The sequence below is a fragment of the Sturnira hondurensis genome, unplaced genomic scaffold (assembly GCF_014824575.4).
Source record: "Sturnira hondurensis isolate 20B ecotype Veracruz unplaced genomic scaffold, ASM1482457v3 Scaffold0020237, whole genome shotgun sequence".
NCBI lineage: Eukaryota > Metazoa > Chordata > Mammalia > Chiroptera > Phyllostomidae > Sturnira > Sturnira hondurensis.
The window spans coordinates 532,052-546,964 of NW_028092868.1; the positions used below are offsets into that span (position 1 = coordinate 532,052).

At 51.5% G+C, this 14,913-nt stretch overlaps 1 pseudogene; it reads left to right on the forward strand.

The window, feature by feature from the left end:
- The first annotated feature begins 7,980 nt into the window (after positions 1-7,980).
- On the forward strand, positions 7,981-13,760 carry LOC118975286 (spliceosome-associated protein CWC15 homolog; annotated as a pseudogene).
- The last annotated feature ends 1,153 nt before the right edge of the window (positions 13,761-14,913 follow it).

The window sequence follows — 14,913 nt, forward strand, 5'->3', positions numbered from 1 at the left end:
GATCTTTCCAGGGGGCAGGATGGGCTCCCAGAACTAGGCCAAGGGTGTGGCTGGCTGGGGCAGGAGGACAGACTGGTGAAAAGACCTTTCAAATGGGCACTTTCCAAATGCTCTGTGCCCCAGACATTCAGGCCAGGCCCGGGGCCTGGGCCTGACAGGATGGAGCGGAGCTAAGTGTTCAGAGCCCCAGGACATGCTTCAGCCAGGGGCTCAGACGTGGATCAGCGATGCCTCTGTGCCTGGATGAGCCTCTGGCCTGGACCTGGTGGGGCTGGACAAGGTGCAAGAGCAGGCCGAGGGCCAGGGTGGGCATGTGCCCGTGGATGTCCCGGGTACCTACAAGCACTGGGTGTCCAGAAGGCCCACACAGACACACATACCTCTACGTGTGTGCGTATCTTCAGGTTTCACAGTCAACAGAAGCCTTTCCAGGGATGAAGGCAGAGCCAGGGTGGAGATGGGCTCCGACCCAAGGTGAAGGTTGAGCTGGGACCACTGGGATTACACAGCAGGCTGTTAAATTATTAAAATACTTCACTCCCCGGGTAAACAGCTTCAGTCCAAAGCTCCTGGAGCAGCCCCCACTCCCACCCCAGGGCTCCAGGCCCAGGGCCCACGTCTTCCCCACAGGCCTCCAACCAAAGGCTGAGCCCCAGGCTCAGCAGGGATGGACGCTGGGACCACTCCAGTGCCGTGTCCCACATCTCCACTGACTGATGCAGCCCACAGATCACTGGTAGTTACATGCGGGGATTGGCCTCCCCGGCCCCACCGATGCTCCCTCCCACCTTAGCGGTCCCTTTCTTGTCTTTCATCACATTCCTCTTCACCGCAGCAGGAACTGTGGGTGCAGAAGAGAATCCGAGTGACCCAGATCAATGCACCTTCCCATTTTGAGACTTGGGGTCCCAGTGCCAAGGCCAGATACTTGGGAACTGCTCCAGAGGTGGCAGCTGGGTGGAGGGGGCAGACAGAGTTCTCTCTCATGCTCTCGTCAAGTGCCCCCCCACCCCCTCACCCAGCAGTGCAGGAGCTGTGTCCCCACCCCCCCAGCCAGCCTTCTGATGAGTATTCCACACCGGCTCTGTCCCCAAAACCAGCGAGGCAGCCCCTCCCTGTGGCTGTTTGCTGACAACCAGGAAAGGCTTTTAATCTCAGAAACAGTCAAGGTGGGGAAGGGGAACGAGGGGCAGCCGGGAGGGCCATATGGAACCTGTTTGAGGAGCTGGGTCAGAGCCCAGCTACACCTCCATGGGCTGGGGCGCCTGGCCAGTCCTTGGCTCTGCTGGCTCAGCTCCGGCCAGGGAGGGGAAAAAGCGTGGGAGAACAGACCGGCGGGCTGCGTGTGGACAGGGCGTGCAGTGTGGGCTCACGGGGCTGCTGTCCTTTAGGTGAGAACTCCCTGGCTGGCTGCCCTGTGGCTGGATGGCAGGCCGGCCCGATGGCTGGGTGATAGATATGCCAGATTCACAGAGGTCAACAGAATGGCATTTCTAGTCTCCTCCAGGCAGTCCCAGGGGCTTGCCCAGGAATGCCACTCCTGCTCAGCCCTGCCACTTCCTTGGCCTGGCTCCTGACGGAGATGGTTCTGGAAACCCCTGGACAGTGCCATTTCATCTCCACTTTGGCTCTCCACTTTGGCTCCCCACTAGCACACACGGCCAATCTTCTCCGTCTTTGTCTACTGGTCACAAACCTGGTCCCACACCCAGAAGTCGGGCCTACACGACGCCAGTGGGTCGGGGTTGGGAGGGGGTGCAGGGGTTGACATTGTGTTAATTTGACTACCCTGTGCGGGCGTTGGCCTCATCGCACTGAACTTGAGACTGATGTGGATTTTGGATTGACCTTGCTGGATTTTGGACCCACCTCACCAAATTCCAGCTCACCGCCCCAGTCCCCATGAAGCCTGCCTGAACTTCTGTCTAGACTCCCAGGACTCAGATGAACTGACCAAGTTCCTGATTGATTCTGCAGAAGTTTTGACAAAACTTGACTGAAAGTAGCATGGTCTGAGTTTCCCAAATTTTTAACCAACCTGACTAGATCTCTATTGGTTTTACCAATTTTACTGGTTATTATTTTAAAATCTAAACTTCTGGAATATTTGAGCTCTCCAGATTCTCTCACTAAATAACAGGAAATTGTTCCTGGAGCCTTGACTGGCTGGCCCCGACCTAGGGCTGAGCCAGCAGCAGCGCCCGCTCCCCCACCACCTCCCACTCAAGTCTTGCCCACAGCCAGCCGGTTTCACCTGAAGAGGGGGTGAGGCAAGAGCTGCCCATCAGTCCCTTATCCCCCTTCTGGAATCTTCTAACATTCCAGTGCCCGATTCTTCATGGACACTTCCATCAACCACTCTCTTCCTACTTTCTGCTTGTTTCTGGCCTCGTCCCAGCTCTTGGACTTCTGAGTCCATTTGATTGGAGCCCCATTTCCTGCTGGAAGTCATATAAAACAGAGCTCAAAAGCCAGGGCTCCTGGGTCAGCCTGCCTGGGCTCCAGGCTCTCAGCTCTGCTGGTTCCAGCTGTGTGATCTTGGCCCACGATAATGAACTTTTCTGAACTCTGGTTTATTCATTTCCAAAATGAGGGTGATTCTCCTGCTTATCTCCTGGATTTGTTTTGAGATTTTTAGCAAGAATACTAGCGATAGTGAAATCTTGTTGCGCAGTTACTCTGAGCCAGGCTCTGTTCCAGGGCTGTGTGCGGCCTTAGGGTCCTCACCTAATCCTCACCAAAGCTCCGGAGTCAAGCACGTTGGCAGAGCCAGAGTCCAAGCTAGCAGAGCGCGCCCTCAGCACTCTGAACCCCTGCCTCTTGGGCTTGCCTTACACTGATAGAGGCCAGTGAGCAAGGGCTAGTGCAATCTTTCTCATCGCCCTAAGTACTGTTATCAGTGACCCGTTTCTTCCAGGGGAGGAGTAGGCTGCTGTTTGTGTCCCGGTGAGGGTGAGGCATTTGCAATTTGACGGTGTGACTTTGTATTCTTTGGGGAACGTGGAAGAGCAAGAGTCCTCCCAGCGACCCCTACCCACACCCACACCCAGGGAGGGAGCCCTGGGGATGTTCAAACCTTCAGGCACGTCAGAGCCATCAGGCTTGCTCCATTGTTTGAGACCTTTGTCAATCTATTCACACCTGGCCTGGCTTTACCATGCGAATCTCCTCAATTTCTTGACTGGCACCTTAATGGGAACCACCTTGGCAAAGTGTTCCCCAGTCCACGGTGTGTGCCGGTGTGTGCCAGGCTCTGGGCTGCAAGCTGCAGGCAGTGACAGTGGAGAAACGGGGCACGGTGCCTGACCTTGAGCAATTGCTCCGCAGACACTGGTCGTCTTATCTCCTCCGGGGCGGGAGACCGGACAGGCATTTGGGAGGATGTGCGAACAATAGCTATTCATCACTCAGTCTAAGGATAGTTCTTTGATAGCGAGAGTGCGTGACAGGTACTGTTTTCAGTAGTGTCTGTCCTGTCCCTGTGTGTCTCTATGTGGGTTCTGTCCAGACAAATGCCTCAACTCCGCTTCGTTTCCACTCTTCCTTGCCTTTGTACCTGCTGGTCTCTGCCCCGTATGTCTTCTCCTCCTTTATGTACTACTTACTCAGCTTTTATTGAAAATATTCTATGTGTTAGACATGATACAGGAACAAAGACACAACCCCGGCCTTTGGTGGCTCACGGTGGCAGAAACATGCAAAGTACCCAGGGATCATAGACCTGGGACACTTGGGCCAACCAGGGCAGGGGTGGCGGCAAGGGCGGGGGAAAGAATCAGTGCGTGAGGAAGCATCTAACTAGACTTCTGTGTTGCCCACCTGGAAAACTCTTACTCATCCTCCAACACCCTCCACTTCAAGTACCAGCTCTTATGTGAAGCACTCCCAGGTCCTACACGCTGAATAAACGTCTCTCTCTCCAGAACTCCCGTGGCTTTGTGCACAGAAGAGAGAGCACTGACCACCACATTGTTTAAGTTAATTCTCCCCAATTTGCCCTGAACTGTGAACTCCCTGAGGACAGAACTGGATTCAATTTTCCCTTCCCAGGCCCCTGTAGAAGTTTAATAAATATTTGTTCAAAGTAAGTCCGTGGATCTGTGTGTATCCTATCCATAAACATATGCGTGTATGTATATGGCCTGGAGAAAGGTAGTCATTGAGAACGGTTAGTTCTTGGGACTCATTATTCAACATATTTGCCTCTTTAAGTTCTCTCAGCTCCTCCCCCTGACTCCGTCCTCTCCCTATAGACAAGCCTGGTATTTGGAAGTTGAAGAGCTTGGTCTTGGGGCAGTGGAAAGGGGAACAGGACTGGGAGGCACTGCGGTACAAGCTCCATCTGTGCCTCCCTCACAGCCAGCTCAGCCTGGCAGCCAGGGCTTGGGGAACACACCAAGAGACAGCCAGCCCACCTTAGCCAAAGGGACCCTCCTCCTGATTCCTGAACTTCTGTTCCCAGAGAAATCATTCCACTCTTGAAGAAGCCCTCCACTCTCCCGGCTGGATGGCTCGGTTGGTTGGAGTGTTATCTCATGCACTGAAAGGTTGCAGGTTCAATTCCTGGTAGAGGTGTCAATGGGAGGCAGCCAACTGATGTTTTCCCCTCACATCGATGTTTCTCTTTCTCTCTCTCTCCCTTCCTCTCTCTCTAAAATCAATTAAAAAACATACCCTCAGGTAAGGAAGAGAGAAAGAAAGAGAGAGACAGAAAAGAGAAGAGAGGAGAAGAAAAAAGAAAAGGGAAAAAAAGAGCCTTCTGCTGCTCCAACCCACAGCTAGTTTTGTGGAAGGGCATCAAGAAGCCGTAGTGTCCTGACCATGGAACACTCTGGACAGAAACCTAAGGATGGATCACAGTTACTTTCTGCCTAGAAACTCATATCCCAGCTGGGCCCTTCCCACTCTTGGGGGAAGTCAATTGCATGGATCGTCTAGTCCAAGCTGAGCCCCAATCTGAGATGCTAAAAAGGCAAAGAGAAGGTCTCCCAGGTGCAGAAACCCTTCATGCTCCCCAAAGGGCCCCACTGCCTGGTCTAGGATGGTAATTGTCCGGCCTCTATGTGGGCCTGTGTAATTCCCAAGGAACCTTTCATACATTGTCCATTCAACTACCCTCTGATGAGCTCTTGCTTTGTGCCTGGCATTGTGTCTTGCTGGTGTTGACACGAACAGGTGCTGTGCTGTCCTTCACATGCGTCACTGTTTGGTCCACACAGTGACCCTTTTGTAAAGATGAAGACAATGAAACTGAGGTTTTCAATTTCTCAAGGGCACACAGTGCTCAGTGGTAGAAACAGGACTTGAATTCACCTCTCTCGGGTGACTCAGACCACCACCCTTTCCATGGCCCTATCTCCGGTCTTTTCGCCTTCCCCCAATAACTCTGAGGAGGTTGGAGCAAGGATTAATGTCCTCTCTTAAAGATGAGGAAAAGTGACCCTTGGCAGTTTAGGAGACTTTCCAGAGATCTCAGAGGCCAGGCGAGAGGTCCAACATCCATGCTGCCCCCAGATCCAAGGCCACCTCCATGTTCTCTCTGCCTGGACTCGACCCACATCACCAGTCTCCCTCCCAGACCCTGCCACACGGGTGCCGCGACAGGGGGAGTCAAGCTCCGAGAAATGAGAGTGTCGTGCACCACAACTGGTTTGTGAGTCATCGGTGCTAGTGGCCAAAGGGGCTTCATAACAGGCCGCACCCACGTGCTGGCCCCATGGGGCTCCCCCAAGAGTCCCGCCACAAGGACAGGAATGACCCCCACGGTCCTGGTGGCTGAGGCACAAGAGCACTCTTTCTGAAATGTTCTTGCTTAATCTTGCCCCCCCCAGCTCAGGGCTCTGGGCTCCACGATAAGGTCAATAGTTGCCCAAATGACATCAGATCAGATCTGTTTTCAGTTTTCCGACTGGTCTGTTTCATCGACTGTTTCTTTCATCAACTCTACGTCAGCCTGTCCCTAAAATGCCAGCGTTTGGGGATTTACTCAGAGGGTAAGCCGTTCTCCAGAGCAAGATGTGAAGTTCCAGGAGACAAATGTGAGGCAGGGTTTGTAGACCCTTGAATCCCACCCCAAATCATAAGAAGGTCCGGTGAGTCCCAGGGAACCCCAGGGCGTGGGTCCTTGCCCCTCCTCCACTGGGGGATCCTATTTGCCACGCTGTTCCCTTGGGAGTCGCCTTCCTTGGGGCTTAGAAGTTCTAAAACTGTAACTATTCAGAAACTTGACAGTCATAGAAGGAGAACAGTTGGAATAAGAAAGCTTCATTCAAGCCCATCTCTGGTCACTCACTATGTGGCCTTGGGCAAGTCACCCAGCGGCTCCGGGCATTAGTTTGCCCATCGTTTTAATGACAGGGCTGGACATGAATCTAGCTTTGGAAACGGTTACATTCTCTTGCATGGCCAATGTAAACCAAATCATTCTAATGAGGAAGTTTTTAAGGCTTGATTCTATCATTGCATCTGTTCTCATAGTGTCTCTGGCAGCACATGGAATTAATTATCCATGTGCTACTTACAGTGACAATAAGATGAGGAAGAGAAGAGATCTGACATTTATGAAGCACTTGCTATGTGCCAGACCCCCTTCTAAGTGTGTTCTCTATGTACTAATTCATGTAATCCTCCAAAAAGCCTATAAGACAGGTGTTACGGTTCCCACCCCCTCCATTTTATGATGAGCGATGTGAGACTCGGAGAAGTAACATAATGTACCAACTTCCTGTGGCTAAAAAGCAGCAGAGCCGGGCTTTGAAGCTGCGCGGCTGTCTCCAGAACACACACGTTTCCTAATCAGGCCGCAGAGTCAAAGCAAGATGGACGAGACCCAGCCCAGAAGGGAAGATGAGGCTCTGCATAAACTATTCTAATACAAGTTGGGGAAGTGATAAGTGACCAAGAGAGAAACAGATAACATCGCTGGGGATTTGAGATGAGGTGAAGACTGCTTCCAGCGGGAATGAGAGGGGTTTTGGGGAGGTGACATTTTAGCTGAGCCTTCAAGGACAGGTAGGATGTGGAGCCATGGAGATCTGGCAATGTGGAGTGGCTGGCTCTGTCAGGGATGGTAGGCAACAGAGCAAAGAGGCAGATCATAGGAGAGAACATTGGCCAAGTGGTGGAGGATTGGAAACCCCTTTACACTGAATGAAGATGACGGAGAGGCAAGCATAATCGGGATGGGAGAGACACAGACATCAGCTTCGGGAACCCAGAATCATGTGCAGTCAACAGAAGCGGGTAAGGGGAGAGTCTGGAAGCAGGAACAGCATGTGCGCTGAGGATTCTGGCAGGAGACCGTGCAACTCTGGGAGCTCAGTTGATGAGTGAATGAACAAGCCCATTGCCTGGGGAGGGGAGGGTGGGACCAGTGGGAGATGAAGAGACCCCAGGCATAGCCAGCAGTGGGAAGCTGTCATCATCATTGGCCTGCAGGGCCAGGGCAGGCAATTACGTCATTAGACCCCGTGAGAGCAGGAAGTGCAGGCCTTTGGAGATCACCGACAGGACATGACCCAGAGCAGGAATGGAGCAAGAAGAACCCCTGTCACATTTCCTGGGGCTTTCCAAGGGCAGTGGGCGGAGCTTCTGGCAAGAAAGTCCCCATGGAAGAGACAGCAGAGGTCAGTTTCAGGGGACATGGAGCAGGACAGGGAAAGATGGAGAGAGGATGTGGGATGGGGATGCAAAGATGAAGACAGAAGACTCACCCACCCATGCCAGAGTTGGAAGCTGTTGTAATGGTTTCGGGAAGAAACACGGAGAGACTGAACCAGGGCAGTTGCAGAGGAAAAGGAAGCGCTGGGGAGAGATGTGCGGGAACTTCAGGAAGGAAAGATGGCAGATTTGGCAAGGGCAAAGAAGAGTTTGCACACCTGCTGAGTGCCAGGCGTGTGTGTGCACTACAACCCCAGAGTTGCAATGGTGTCCTTGTGATCGCCGGAGGTTGCTGCATCGGACCTCGGCCAACCGTACAAGATGACCACAGCAGCTTGGTCAGCTTTGAAACCTGCAAAAAGGTGGAGAAGAAAAGGAGCAGGAAATTTGGGCCAATTCTCAAAGCAACACACAGGTAGAGACTGCTCTCTCAAACAAAGATAATACAAGACAGACCACACAGGGTGCCCTGAAGAGGTTCAGACACACGGCTTCCGGAAGAGAGTGGAAGAGAGAGCTGTTGCAGGAGGGAAAAAATAGAGACCATGCAGTCCCAGAACACACCACCTCCTCTTCATGTCAGAGAAACCTTGGTCAGACCAGGTTCCCGCTGCCAACCTTCATGCAGGTGATCCTCTCGAACAGGTGAGGAAGACGAAGATTTTGAAGAGGACAGCGACAACGGTGATGCTGCGACTCCTGCAGAATTGGAAAAAATTAAAAAAGAAAGAGCTGAAGAGCAGGCCAGGAAGGGACGAGGACATAAAGCTGAAGTAGGAAGGATTCATGTGGAAAACATTCTGAGTGGAAACCCTCTCCTTAATCCTGCTGGCCCATCCCAGCCCCGGGCCAACTTCGAAGTTCAACAGTGGGACGGGGATGTTGTCTTGAAGAATTGTACAAAAGGTGCAGATGATCAGAAAGAAGGCAAAAGATTTGTCAGTGATACGCTGTGATCTGAATGCCACAAAAGTTCATGGGAAAATAAATTAAATAGTACTGTTTTATGTGCTTAATAAGAGATTGTAAAATGTAAATGATCATTCTGACTTTATTTCAGTCGATGTGGGTTTCTTTCTCTTTCCCCACCATTGAAATTGTGTATAGCCTTCCCTAATTTTGAGTTCCAAAATATCTTTTCCTTGAATGGTACCTTATTTTGATAAGGACTTAAGAATTGGCTTAATCCAGTTTCCAGTCTCTAAATATTTCCAGCCACATGTTTTCCTTTTAATATGAGAAAAGCAATCTGCTTGTAATAAATATTTTTAGTAATCTAAGTGACCAAATCTGTGCCCCTCCAACTTTGTTGCTGAAATGCATGCAGCTTATAAAACCTTGTACATTTTTTAAAAACACAAGGATCTATTCCGGCATGCTTTTCATGAAAAACCTGAAACCAACCTGTGGTGATAAATGACATGCTAGATGGGTCATCATGAAAGGGCCAGGAGGGCAAGATCTTTCCCACACTGTCATCACCAGTCACCTGGCACGTGTCGCTCTGCATAGGTGTCTTGGATGAATCGCATTCCCCATCCTGCGGAGGAGGGAACCGAGGCCCGGAAATTCCAGTGGTTTAGGGAAGGTCGCAAAGCAAAATGCCAGCAGAGCCAAAACTAGAAGCTGCCACCGTCCAGCTGGTGGGCCCAGCTGGTGTGTTACAGAAGGTGACAGTGCAGCCCAGCCCAGCTGGGGAATTAGGGGACTCACTCCCGTCACCCTCTGCCTCGGATGGGCCTCATCCCCTCCACACCCACTCCTCTGTCCAGTTCCTTCGCTGCCAGGACCTCAAGATGCATATATCCGTGCCTTGGAAAGGACACAGGAATTACTCAAGGATGGTGCCCAGCCAGGCGTGCCCCCAAGTGAACCCCAGCTCTGAGTCTCCACAGCAAGCTCTCCATTCAGCAGGTTACCAGAGCAGGCGATCACAGTGACGGGTTGTGAAAGAAATGATACCACTCAAGGCCTTGTAAAGCAGTTTCATTATCCTGCCACAGATTTTTGGCAATTCCTCAAGTCTGGCTTGTTTTATGTCTAATTACATATCGTCGTACCTCCCCCCGTATGCTATGTTTCACATAATAAATACATGGAAAATCTGTCTCTTTTTCCATTAGCCCTGCCCAGAAATGAGCAGATTTCTGGTGTGTGCTTACGCAATAAAGAAGCAGTTGTCTCAGACACCATGACACTTCATAACTGAACTTTATGGGCCCCCACTTCTCTGGTTCGGAGGGCTCGGGAGAGGGACCTGGGTTTTCTGCATGTTATTTCTGCTCTGGAGGCAAAGGGTGCCTGTCAGGAGCAGTGTTCTGGGGGGGCTGGAAACCCAGCCAGCTCCACAGTCTGGGAGACAGAGGAGCTGTCGGGCTCTTGGAGGGTGACATGCTGGCTCCTGTGGGTGAGGTCTGGCTGCAAAAGCCTTCCTGTGCTGTGGTGCTAATAGAAACCCCAGAGTCTCGTGAGCATTGATCGTTCACACGTACCTCGTCTAACAACCAACCTATATACATTTATTAAGCACCTTCTAGGTGCCCAGATCTGCTCTAGATGCTCAGTGGGGAAGGAAAGATGTAGATAGTAGGAAGGGAAAAGCCAAAAGGTAGAGACACAGAGATAGCTCATAATGGGGTTATGAGAGCAGGCGGGAACCAGACGGCCTGGGTTCGAGGCCAGGCTCCACTGCTTACCAGCTGTGGGGGTTTGACCAGTCACTGACAGGCTCTCTGAACCTGTTTACATGTCCATTAAATGAGAATGCCATGCTACGGCCTCATGGGGTTGTTGGGAAAATTTAATGGTAATCCAAGTCAAGGGACTCTGCGTGTCCCTGGTCAGAGTGTGTGCTCAGAGACTGCCTGTTAATGCTGTTGTCACTATTTTCACGTCACCTAATACAGGGCTGGGCAGTGGCTGGTTGGGAACACGGAGGAGATATAAGATAGGGCCCTGAAACTCACTCCTGGATTTGAAGTCCAGCTCACAGCTGACCGAGGAGGTGGCCCCTGTGGTACACACAAAGGACAACTGTGAGGCCATCATCAGGACAGAAGGCCGGGGCTGCTGTGCACTGGAGACCATGAGGGTGTCCCGGGGGACGTGGGACTTGGGCCAAAGGCACAGCAAGTTTTGGGGGGAAAGGTAAATAGGAAGCACAAACAAAGTAGAAAGAAAGAGCATATGTTTCATGAGAGCTAAAACCACTGATCATTCACGCCTGAAACGCCGATCAAGAACCTGTTGCTGCAAGGGCTCTCTGAGCGCAAGGCAGCCTTCCAGTTGTGGGGCCCCAGAGCTCCTTGCTCCTGCACTAGGGGTCAGGGCCCAGACCCAGGAGACGACAGTCATGCAGCACATAAGGACACCTCATCGGCGACGGCCTGTACATGTGACAGTAGTCCCATAAGACTATAATGGAGCTGAGAAGTGCCTATCGCCTAGTGACACCATCAACCTCGTAAGTTCATGCAACACATTACTCATAGCTGCTGATATGGAATAAGAGTATAAAAAATATTTTTGTACAGCTGTACACTGTGTTTATATTTTAAGCTAAATGTTATCACAAAAGGGTCAAAAAGTTAAAAACCACTTAAAAGTTTATAAAGTAAAAAGGTTACAATAAACTAAGGCCAATTTATTATTGAAGAAAAAAATTTAAATAAATTTGGTGCAGCGTAAGTATACAGTGCTCATGAAGCCAACAGCAGCGTACCACACGGCAGTGCCCTGGGTCTTCACAGTCCCTCGCCTTCGCTCACTGACTCGCCCAGCATGCCTTCTGGCCCTGCAAGCTCCATTCATGATTCGTGCCTGGTACAGGCATGCTGTTCTGTATCATTTATGCCATATTTTTACTGTGCCTTTTCTATGTTTGGATATACAGATACCCTCGTGTTACAGTTGTCTACAGTATTCAGTACAGAAACGAGCTGTACAGGCCTAAAAGCCATCCATAGACTGTACCTCAGATAGAGCCCGGGTGTGCAGTGGGCTTTACCCACTCTCTCACGATGGCACGATGATGCAGTCACCTAACGACCCATTTCTCAGAATGCAGGCCTGTCTTTACGGGTGGCGTGAGTTTCTCAAATAAAGCCCTGCGGTGCAGGGGAGTGGGTGTTCCCTGGTCAGAAGTAGGAAAAGGGGCACAGGTGTGGCAACCTTGGCCCCGGCCCACTTGACCACGTGATGAGATGCACACTGAGGGCGGAGGGAGGTCAGGCTGAGCAGCTACTCCGAACCCAACGGCCCTCCCAAGGTTGGGCCCAGTAGCCCTGATGTCACACCCAACCCCTTAGCCTACTGAATGTTCCATGAGGACATGACCTTGTCTGCCGTGTTCAGACACAGCTGGCACATCACAGATGTTCAGAAACGTGCATTGAATGGAGGAATTGGCCGTAATTGAATCACGTATTGGCTGGTGTCTCCTGTTTGCCCTGCCAGGTCCATTCTTCTCCTGACTTCGTTTTACTTTGTGCCCAGGAGACCACTCAGCACAAACCACCTTGGTGTGCTCCCAGGTTGTGCTCGGGAGACACACACACACACACACACACACACACACACAAAACGTCCACTTTAAAATGGAGTCAGAGCTGCCATCCCAGAGGAACTGCCTAGCACATCGTATGCTCTAACCTTTGGAATGTTAAAACAGGGCAAAATAACCTTTGGACTAGTCCTAAAGCAACACTGTGTCCCAAAGAACTATTTGCAAGGATAACAAAAAAGTGGATATTGTGATTGTGGGACTGATTACCAGACTGAAATTTTAAAAAGCATTCTTATTGAGAAGTACAGATTGGCAGTTATAAAATAGTCGTAGGGATGTAAAGTCCAGCACAGGAAACACAATCAGTGATACTGTAATAACTCCGTGTGGTGCCAGGTGGGTACTGGACGTATCAGGGCAACCCTTTGCAAAGCCTGCGATTGTCTAACCACTGTGCTGCACACCCAAAACTAATACAAAATGATATTGAATATAAACTGTAGTTGAAAAACCGTCCTAAACCTTCTTCGGGATCAGCATCACTGCGCTGGGTTTCCACAGCGACGGGAACGCCTTCCTCCTGCAGCTGCTGTGACTGCTCCCTCCCCTCTTCTCGCCGCGACCCGCTGCCTCTGCGTCCTAACTGGAACATCGTTTGGGTTTCTACTGGAATCAGCACTTCCTGGATAGCTTGTACTTTTTAATTTCAGACAAATGCTTGCTGCCTCTCCCTTTGAAAGGCCTTTCGTGTTTAGGTTAACAGCTTGGACAATGGGGAGTGCGTGTAGGAGGCTGGAGAGATGGGGGAGAGTGAGGTCGGAGGACCTGGCCCCTCCCCTACAGAGTCTCCTCTGCCAGCTGCGATGCTCCCCAGCAGCCCCTCTCACGCCGGCTCCCCGCACATGCAGAGTCCCTCCTGGGCGCTGGCCACCTCTCCCTCCCGCAAGCAGGCCGGGGATGGTGACCCATGTTACCAGCCCAGGTTTCTTCACCATCCATTATGTACCCCCTCCACCCCGGCCACACCTCCACAAACATCCCTTTGTAAATTAAACCTCTAATTATCCCAATGTGAGTGTGCCATTTGTTCCTTTTTGAGACCCGTGGCAAAGTTCTTACACAGTGCTGTTCCTTCCATCTCAATTCTGGGAGTCTGGTAGAAGAGGTGGCTGTCTGATGGACTCTGACCAATCATGCGCCCCCAATTCAACCTTTTTTCCTACTCCACAAATACAGTAGAACAGGAGAGGCTCTCACAAGGCAAATGTAAAACTTACAAAGAGAATTATAGTGAGTGAAGGCACTCGACAACGCTAGCTCTTAATCTCTTCCTTTCTCCTGTTCCACGGGTAGCCTCGGTGCACAACCATTGCCCACACAAACGGCAGCAGAAATCAAAGAGCACAGAAGAGCAGATCTGAAAGGAACCCGAGACCATCTACAGAAATCCCTCCCTCACCACCACTCCTCCTGACACCTCCCCCTACCACCTCCGCCCTCACCCCCACGATCACTGTCACCAGGCCCAACACCACCTCCACCACCACCACACCACGATGCCCAAACTAACAGCGGCACCACCACCATCATCACCTAACACAAGTGCCCCCCCACCTCCACACTCAGCCCCACCGCACCACCCCCAGAACACCAAACCCCATTGTGTGTAGAAAGAAAGAAAGAGGGCTTAAATGAGCTGGAACTCAATTCACTTCACTTTCAGTCAGAGAGAACAAGTCTCAAGTAACAGTGACTTCAACCACAGTTTGTAAAATGTAAAAGAGGAGGTCTTCAGAAGGGCAGCAGGATATTGAAAGGCAATGTTTGTCTCGTGTTGATTTTTTTACACTGTTGGCTTTACTTTTTAGAGCAGTTTCAGGTTCATAGCAAAACTGAGTAGACGGCGCGGACAAAACTGAGTAGACCCCGTGCCCCCGGCGGCCCCCACGTGTGCACAGCCCCCCCCACCCGTCCGCATTGCACCGCAGTGGTGTGTCTGTTGTAATCGACAACCCCCCCGCCCTGACATGTCATTAGTGTCCAGCGGTCACAGTTTACATTAGGGCTCACTCTTGGCGTTGTGCACTCTGTGGGTTTTGACAAATGCTTAATGACGTGTATCACCATTAAGTATAGAGAATAGTTTCACTGCCCTAAAAATCTGTGTTCCCACCATTCATTCTTCCCTCCCCGCAACCCCTGGCAACTACTGACCTTCTTACTGTCCCCACAGTTTTGCTAATCTCAGACAACCCAACTTTCACACCCTCTCCCCAGGGGGTGTCTGAACTCTCACGAGTGGGAGGAGGAGGGCTGCCAGGAGAGACAGGGTTTCAGTGAGAGTCCCACGTCATGAGTCTACTCGGCCACGGTGGAGGAAGCCTGTGGTCCTGTCTTCGTGGTCCCACCAGGCTGGGAGGGCTGGGGAGCCTCTCCAGGTGTCTGGGCTACTCTCATACCAGGGACCCATCTGCTGCTTCCACAGCCCAGTGGGGCAGAACTCACAATGGGGCCACTGAAGAATGTGACCTTGTCACCCTGCAAACACTTTTCTTCTGTGACCTTTTCTGCAAACACGCAGCAAGGCCCTCCCCAAGGTTCTCCCCAGAAGGAGAGGTTCCCGCTGCTCCCAGACTCCAGATCTCAAGTGGAACGTGGCCTTTCCCCGGGACCCAGCCGTGACACTGTGCCTCTGCCGTTCTCTCCAGGGGCGTTTTTCTGTCTGGGGCGTGGGGTTCTTACCCAGGATG